The following is a 9370-nucleotide window of genomic DNA, read 5'->3' on the forward strand; positions in this document are numbered from 1 at the left end:
CTTCCCTGTATGTGTATGTGTGTGAAGCTATAGCTATGATCTGATTTCACCAACCATAGGATGAACTCTGGAGAAGGTACAGGCCCCGTGTACTCTCATACCATCTTCGCACTCACTAATCCTTCTGCAAAAGAAGCTTTATGTGTCCATAATCCGTCTCGTTATCACCGTCCAATATTAAACCAACAGCTATGTGGAAGTAACAAGTCCAGACAGAACTCTCGGGGTGTTCAAAGTACTTCTTGGAAATGTGGTGAATCAGTAAGGATGAGGAGGCAGGATGAGGTAGAATGAACTGTGCTGCATGGACCGGTGAAACGTGAGGATTCTCCTGTGACCTATGTATCAAATTTAATAGTATACTTTTTGAGAATATTGTTACTGTTAGGTTGGAGGTACTAGTACACTGCATATATCACAGTTTTAGCCGTACCACTTAAAGGTACTGTGTTGCATTGTGCTTAAACCGGACTAGACATTTTTTCAAAGTGTATAAAAATTCACCACGTGTGGTGTTGGACTGTTAACCATGTTGACATGTGACCAAAGATACTGGGGTACATTAGCACTGATATCTTAAACACTGCACTGCTCACAAAACACTGCATGCTAGTGTTTGCATGTCAACAATTATACTTTGAAGCAGAAAACTAGAAATCGCCCAACACAGTGAATAAGTTTCATATATGAATAAGAAACACATTAGCTAACACTAGCACATCTGTGTTAGCATTCTTCATTTCCCATAAATGTTAAAATGTTGGTACATTTCGTCAAAGAACAGAAAACAAGGACATTTCATTAAGACTTTATTTACATGTTTACATTACAGAGACATGTGAAGCATTAAAAAGCAGCTCCTACTGTCAGAGATCACACGCATGTCCTGGTCAAACTATAAGCTATAAAAGAAAGATGTCTACACAGCGTGTGGGCAGCTGGTTGTTATATGCATCTCGTGTTCATGAACTGTTCCCCGACATGTCCTGACCTGGTCTAAAAGGCTGCAAGAGAGAGAGAGAGACAAAGTCATTTAAAAGCTGTTACACAACGAAGCCCGAGCACAGCCTGAAAAACACAACCACAACACTGAAACCAAGAATGTGCTGATTTTCCTCTAAAAGCAACAAAGAAACACTTATTGATATCTGCACACTTTTAATAAATCATGCAAACATTAATGTAGGTCCGGTCAGAAAAAGACTCATGTTTCACAACAATATAAAAATGTCTCATTTAAAGACATATGGACAGAGCTGAAAGAAGACTGACATCGTCCTCGTCAGCTGTCTTTTTTAATTTATTGTTTTTAAGGAGATCCTGTAACACGTCTCCGTAACTCACAGAAACAAAAACAACAGTAGGAGCTTTAATAATAGAGTATAAAAATACTCCCAAAGATGAAATAAAAACACGTTAGACGGCCGAATCTCACGCTTCACACAGAGCTTCTATTAATAAGTGTAAGAGTTGAAAGAATTGACAGTCACGTGAAATGACAGCAGTGAGGTTTTATTTAGACACGTAGGACACATCAGAAGGAAGAGAAAAAACTTCTATATTTATTCAGAAGAAATTGAAGTATTTATATGAACAAACGTGGCGTCCAGATTCACCACAGTCGGTTTGAATTAAACAAATAATTCCACAAACTGAGATAACACAGGAGGGTGAATCGAAGTTTACATCAGAATATAATATAAAACAACTTGTGACAAATAGTCTAAAAATAGCACAACTGGATCATCTGGAAATATCCAAAAACACACGTGTGTGTGGATTAATGGAGCACATTAACCAGTCGGAAAACTGGGTTTGGAGAAAAAATGGTGAATTGAGTCACACGAGACTGCTGGGCAGGTCGTAACAGGCTCTGTACAGTATGTCGAGCTGCAGTGCTGTTCAGTAGCTTGGCTTAAATCTGAGATGCAGCATATTTCAGTATCGTGTCGGTTATAACGAGCGCCGGCTTTGTTAAATGATCTAACAGGAACTTCACACACGATACAAATTCTGCTCTTCGCTCCGTTTCCACTAGAAGCACATTGTGAAGGCTAAAACAAAAGCATCACAGCCACCACAGATGAACAGAGCAGCATGAAGCTACAATACCAAGACAGTTCACTGAGACAGGAATTAGATGGAAGTTTATTCATCTCAGACAGCTCCAGTACTGGGACAGAGTTTTAAGCTTTAAATCGCACCCTCTATTTCACATTTAAGGTAATTGGCGCCAAAGAAGGATCGCAGCTCTGAACGTTCTTCATGAACACACGTCAGAGGACGCCTGTTCAGTTTGAACAGAAAGTCGAAGGTGCCTCGTCCAGGTCGGCGCGCACATGTGGATCCTGCAGATCCACATCCACTGCAGATCCTGCAGGATTTTCTGCTTTAAAAGAAAGAATGAAACGATTCAGTGTTTACAGCATGACTGTTCAGTTTATCTTAATCAATAAAATACTTCTGTACTGATACCTGTTAGTGTTTAGAAAATAAAAGCTTTTGCTTTAATAACATTCTGAAAAGATTTTCACATTATCGCTCAACAGGAAGAGTTTTTACGACTTTTATCGACTCCAGCTTCAGAGGAAAGACTGAAATACAGGACAAGTCATTTTTACCGTTATAAACAAAGCTCATAATCACTGTTATGTTGTAATAGGAGGCTGCACTGATTCATAGAAGCAAAAGCCTCAAATTGTGTCACAGACTTGATCTCATCCAGATCCAGCTGATGCATCGCTCTCCCACCACCAAATATGTTTCTGATATTATCTCCCCGACCAATTGAAATAAATATGTTAACAAAAAGAAATGATGAGCACAGCTTTCTGGTTCGTGTGCTTCAGCATGTTTTCCTTCAAACGTACAAAAACCACCAAAAACACACGACGATGATGATGATGCACAGGAGGGTTACACGTTGACTCATCGGGGGATTTCCAGCCTTTCTTTAAATGCAAAGTGACCTGCAGCAGGATGACACAGATGGGCTCTGCTGCCGCTCGTCACTACCTGGCTCTTTATTGGAGGAGCTTTTTAATGCACAGACGTGCGCCTGCGTGTGTGTGTGTGTGACTGTTGACATACTGTGGGCGACTCTCAGATTAATGAGGTTCGTTAGTCTGTAGTCTGGTTAATCTGCTGCTGTAATGCGGCTGTGCGTAAAGCTCCTCTAAACTTGCCTCGTTCACACAGGCTTGCGCACCAACACACCCAGACAAACGACAAGTGATGCTGAAAATGCACCGGTCCATCCCACCAGCGCATTTCAAAGCCGCCCAGATGGCAGACAAAACAGCGTATAGTTTGGCAGTCGGTGCCCAGACCGGGCGAACAGAAATGAGAGAAACAATGAAAGCTCTGGACGTGCCCCAAATTCTAAATCTTTGGCCAAGCTGCAGAGCCGAGGAGAGCCTCAGCAATTCCAGCTACGCGGCGAGAAAATCGGCCCCAGGTGTGCAACAGTTAGAAAAAAACAAAAAAATGCCCTCTGCTGCTCTCAGATGCCGTGGGTAGCGAGCATTGGCCGGCACGAGAGGACCCACGTGGAGCTGCGACGCCATCTTGTTTCACCGACAGACTTGGAAGGGGCAGCGATCCCCTCTGCAGTATGGGGAACACACACACACACATCACATCACAGACGTGTTGACAGATAGTGTAGGAAGCACACTGGTTATTGATGAATGAGCTTCTCCCGCCTGCAGCAGAGAGCGGCTGTGTGTCGAAGGGAGTGGCAGAAAAAAAGCTGCAGATTGGCGAGCGAGGCTGATGCAGAGGGAAACCATCCCCGCTGCCACAAAGAGGCTCATCGCCAGCCGTCTGTCGCCTACGTCGATGCATTTTCACAGCGTGCCGATCGAGCTTTCTCACTTTTACTCTGAAATAAGCTGACTCGATTTTCACGAGAGGGTTTAGGCATAACCAACGGACCGTCCTCACAAACCCACACCAGGGTCGGCCTTCAGCAGTCCGTCTTAACGGAAAGTTCGTCCACATTAAACAGGATTACAATCAACTGTTGCCATTCCCGGCTGAATTTTGCAAGTCTGGAGACTAAAACTAGACTAGAGTAAATCCCTGGGATTGTGTGGTGCAGCAGCTTTGCAAGGCACGCGTTATTCCAGACCACCACTCCAGACTCTGCTGTGGAAAAGCAAGCACAGAAACACATTTTCTATAAAGATCCTAACATAATCTGGGTGATGGAGCAGCTTATCGTAGCTGGTACATGCCCAGCAGTCACACTGTAAGTGTCTGTCCTCCATGTCTGGCTCAGCTTTGGGGACACAGTGTACAGACAGTGTGCAGAGGAGCCGAACAATGGACGACGCAAGCCTGCGGCTCCTTTGGAGCTTAGCGGCTAGGCGCTAACTTGCTCCAGGTTAGTGTGCGCTCACTGAGCTGAGCGAATCAAAAGCGATTTGGAGGCAGAGAGAATGTAAAAGAAGAGACGGGGCTCACAGAGGCGTTACATAAGACAGCAGGGTTCAAGCTACAGTCCATGTTGGTTCATCAACAACACGATGAAAGGTTCTTCTGATCGGAGGCAAAGCACTGAGAGGGTGAAGCTCAACACATCGGTATATTATACCACATAACTGTCAATGCAAGTAACACAAGTGAAGTGGAAACCGTTACACTGAAGCATTTACTAATGAAAATGAGTTTAGCATTAGGGTCACCACCGTACATCGACCCTGCTAATTACCTTGCTAAAATATGAAACGCACAAATCTAGCACTGAACTTTCTGCATGAAGGGGAGTATCCATGGAGATAACTTATCATCGATACCCTGCTACGCTCCATTAATGCCACAACACGGTGGAGTAGGAGTTCAGGCAGATATCGAAGAATCAGGTAGTCAAAGAGCTGCTGCTGTTCTGCAAATGGGTATCGCGAGAGCGACCTGCAGGGTGGAGTGGATGTGCAGATCTCACCCATTAACCAGCAGCTGGGTGAGAAATGAAGCTCGTGCAACAAAAGCCACCACGTGCCTCTATGACCAAGTCAGCAGGTAGGATCCTCGTTACTATCGATGACAAAGTGTCGCAGCTAGACACCAGAGTCCAATCAGAATCGACTCAGCAGCTGCACCGTTCATTCATGGATCGCGGTCGGTGGTGGTATCATCGTAGTTTAGAAATGCCCCGGCGATGGCTGCTAGCCGCCTCCCAGTGTTTTCACGTTGTCACCTTTGCTTTGCGTTGGCACGCGCGAATAAGCGTTAATGTTGGCGAGGGTTTGCTGAGGTCAAGCACATCATGTACAGAGCTGTCATAGTCACGCTCTCGACATCCCTCTGTGCTGCTCTCAAGTCACGGACGCCGAGCAAGTATCCAGGCCTGCTGCAAAAGGGCTGCAAGACTTATCACTGTGCACAAGACGAGACTGACACCATCGCCACGGCATTAGCACCATCCATCACAAGCTGCTCAGCAACACCTATTGGCTTTAGCAGGAACATGTACTGGTTTTAGCGAGCATTGTTAGCTTCAGTGCTCCACCTGAAGCTGTTTTTAAAAAATTAGTAACTAACAGTAAGTATTAGTCATTATTAGCCATTACAGCTCTGAGTGGGCCCTCTTTTTCAGACCACGTGACACGAAAACTCAAACACAGAATCCTGCGGAGATTCATCAACATGTTACTTTAGCGTAAAGCTTTTCTATGCGGTCCAACATGGTGCTTGTGGTCCATACTGCGAGAATCGAGCCTCAGCTGTAACAAGATGATCGCTTCCTGTCACCCCTCTGCACACCTTTAGCTCAGGCGGCCTCAGCTCTGTCACATGACTTCAATAAAGCGTGCACGATGCTACACTCCCATCAACTGAAGCCCAGATATTTGACCAGCTCTACTTGATTTCATGTGCTGTGAAGAAGCGAGGCGGCAAAGCGGGCAGACGGGAAGAGCGAAAACTCCAGGTAACAACATCATGCCAGGGTGTGAGTCAAGCTGTGAAGTGTGACATGGTTAACGCCTTAGCTCACTGCGCCACGGCCCCCCCCCCTTCGGTCGCCATTGTTGGAGGCAGGAAGGTGCGGGAGATAGCGCTGCCTGTGCATCTCTCTCAGCTCCCGAGAGCCTAACCCGTGGACATGAAAGCACAACGTCACAAGTTAGGGTCTCAGGGATGGAGAAAGACGCGTATCCTAAACGAACTCCTCTCCCTCGTTGCACAGCTGCTTTGAACCCTCTCGGAAATCACTCGTATTCCTGCGCAGGAATAACCTCCGTGTGCTGGACTTGCTTATAAGTCAAATGAGGACTCAGAGCGTCTCCTGCATACAGAGTGAGCTCTGCCTCGCACAGCCTCAGAGGCAATGCATTAGCTGCAAGCTCCACAGCCCCCTATGCATTCGTGAGCATACAACAAGTGCAAGCCTCAGCCAGACACAACACTGGCCAGCCCCCCTCCCTCAACTATCTCTCTCCCCCTCCCCCACCTCGGCTGAACAATACAGCACTTTGAAAAATGCCTCCTGCCATCAGGTACAGAGCCTGCTGCCGTACTGTATGTCCAAAGATCTGCTTCTGTCCTTTAGTAACCATTACTTGCAGGAGATGCAAAAGACAAAAGCCCCGCGTGGATGCATCGGCTTCAGCATTGAAATTTGCGCCAGACCAGCGCAGCATCTCACAGTCCATCTCACACGATGACTTGCATGCTCGTCCGACCGACATGCCTTTTGCCTGGTGCGACAAAAATCGTTTGGCGACCGCTCAGTGCTTACAAGTGCACATCCCTGTTCAGCACAAGCTTCCCAATCCTCCCGAGAGGCTGCGCAGGGAAAAAGACAAGCCTGATGACAAAGCTCTACAGTTCCTTCTTGCTACCATGGTGGTCTAAAGCGTAGGAAACAGATGGGGAGCGGAGAGGAAGAGAATTTGTTGGTATCGACTCACCCTCCCCTTTGGATCCAGGATGCCCCAATCGCTCGCTGCTCTCCGAGCTCACTGCCTGCTCAGGGAGGGGAAGAAAGAGGAGACAGAGAGAAAGAAAGCTCAGATTTAAACTTACAGCACGCCAGCAAGGCTCCGCTAACGCTCAGAAAAAGAGATTTCCTTTCATTTTATTTGAAGAAAAAATGATGAGAGCGGTACAAAGCCGAGGCCGGTCAGTCCTGCTGGAGCTCAGGCGGAATAAATAGCGAGCGGCACGGAGACGAGAAAGATGAGGATGGGTGGTAGGACTGAGCCGGAATGAACCATGTGCACATTCCCTCTCCCTCTATCACTTTGCTCTTGCTGCTCTCTCTCTCACACACACACACGCACGCAGTCCGGTCAGGACAGTCGCTGAGACCGTTTCCAGGAAAACAAAGCACTGCAAGGATGCACTAGTTAAGGTTAGGTAAGACAGGTAGGCGAGAGGCAGCGAGAGAAGGAGGTAAAAGAAGAGAGCTGAGCCTCAGAATCAGCGCTCACAGCCAGTGAAGCATGCCAGCTTCTGCCTCACCGACGTGAGGAGGGGCGAGAAAGGGGCGGGGGGTGCGCGCACACACACACACACACACACACACACACACACACACACACACACAGCCTCTACTTACTTTGTGTCCAAACCTGCAGGTCTCGGGCGCAGGTTGGTGACAAAGGGGGAGGACGTGCACGCACACCCAAGTTAAAGGACAAAAACCAATGTGCCTGCTGATCTCTTGTCTCGCTCCGCTTTCTCTTTCCAATCACATGCAGAGGTGGAAAGGAGGGAAGACAGGAGAAAAAGAAAAAGCATACCTCCCTCTCCCTTCTCTTCCTTCCCAGAGAGTCTCCCTCAGTCTTTTTCTTTCTCCTGCCCGTGCTGATCGAAGGAGAACGAGAAGAGAGGGAGAGATCATCCATTAATTTGCCTCACAGCTGTAATCGCTTACAGCCAGAGGCCCACTTTTCCTCTGTATCAGACAGGGTGGGGGGTGGGGGGGGTTAGGGGCAGGAGAAAGTCGTCCTTTTCTCCTTTTTTTCTCCCACCTCGCTGTTGTCCATTTTCCAAACAGAAAACAAATCCACTCTTTTGCTGGCATGCAAAGAAAAACCAACAAAAATCCACTTTTCCAGTCTTTCTGTCTGCTGTCTTATTCTGCGCCTCACACCAGCCGACCTCTTTCACACTATCCTCTCAGAGAGAGAGAGAGGGGCCATAGAAACATTGCTACATGATGTGCTTTGGCTTATACAGGCTACATTTAATCTCCACTGGCTCCCCCAGGCTTTGGTATGGAGAGAGAGGGAGAGAGAGTGAGAGGGAGGGAGGGAGGGAGGGAGAAAAAGAGGAGAGATGATGGGGGGAGGGACAGATGGAGCGAAACGAAGGAGAGCAGCGACCTACAACTGGCTGCAGGCTCAAATCAGCGACGGGCCCGAAGAGGCTGGGAAGGAGAGAGGAAAAAAAGGAAGAAAAGAAAAATCCCCGAGACCACACTGCCCTCTTGCTTTCCTTCTGCGAGCGATCGACCGCCTGCGTCTGCAGCCCGGCTAATCTCCCGTCACGTCGTGCTGCTTCTCAATGCAGCTGCAGTAGAAAACCAAGCATCTGGATCTGCAGCACGATCCACCTCTGTAAGCCAGCCGTTGTGAAAAATAATCATGCTACATATTTTACAGTCTCCCCGTTGACACGTTCGCGTACGTGTGCACGCGCAACACACACACACACAATGCAGCAATCCTCATTTATCACCTGCTTTGTGTCCAGATAGAGCCAGTCTTCTGTCAGGTGCTAATATTAGCCTGCTTTGATGGTGAGAGCCTGCAGCAGGCAGACAAAGGCGCACACGCATGCACGCTGAGGCGTGTAGGCTCAAACACAAGTATGGTTAAACTTCACACGCGTGTGGATAAATGTGCAAAAGCCAAAATAATAAACCACCTGGCTAATGAAACTTTGCATCCAGCTCAGGTGCCACCGATTTACCCATCCCATTCCGCTCTCTCCAAGTATTTATTATCTGCTGGTAACGGCCAGGAATCTGCACCCGGCCAGCCAAGCGGTACGTCAAGAGAGACCCAGATCTGTCAGGCTGTAGCCCACGCGCACGACAACAAAGCAGCAGGACTGCAAACAAACCTGCAGCAGGTCTGCAGAGCCAGAAACAAACACGGCCGCTGGGTGGGGCGACGACGGGCATGACGCGCTCCCGACCGGAGAACTTGACTGACACCTGTCACATCGGACCATCGCAGCTGAGGTCGGGAGGTCGTTGCTATGGCAACGGGATGGCGAAAAGAAAGGTTCAGGAAGAGGACGTCTGACCTGTGCTGACTGGATTTCTGTGAAAATCATCAATGTTCAACTGGAAACAGTGCATAAACATTTTGCAGTAATTAGCACCGTCAGGAGATTTTTCTGTGTGATGTCAGTA

At 47.7% G+C, this 9370-nt stretch overlaps 1 long non-coding RNA gene across 1 annotated transcript in view; it reads right to left on the reverse strand.

Moving 5' to 3' along the window:
• Positions 1-858: 858 nt before the first annotated feature.
• Positions 859-9370, reverse strand: part of LOC146618203 (uncharacterized) — a 119967-nt gene continuing 111455 nt past the window's right edge. Inside the window, exon 4 of the long non-coding RNA XR_014906791.1 lies at positions 859-1004. This is a non-coding gene — a long non-coding RNA (uncharacterized LOC146618203). The remainder of the gene's footprint in view (positions 1005-9370) is intronic.

Source organism: Diplotaxodon limnothrissa, linkage group LG14 (assembly GCF_057381915.1).
Source record: "Diplotaxodon limnothrissa isolate DT_005_m linkage group LG14, D_limnothrissa_male_GT1.1, whole genome shotgun sequence".
Taxonomy (NCBI): Eukaryota; Metazoa; Chordata; class Actinopteri; order Cichliformes; family Cichlidae; genus Diplotaxodon; species Diplotaxodon limnothrissa.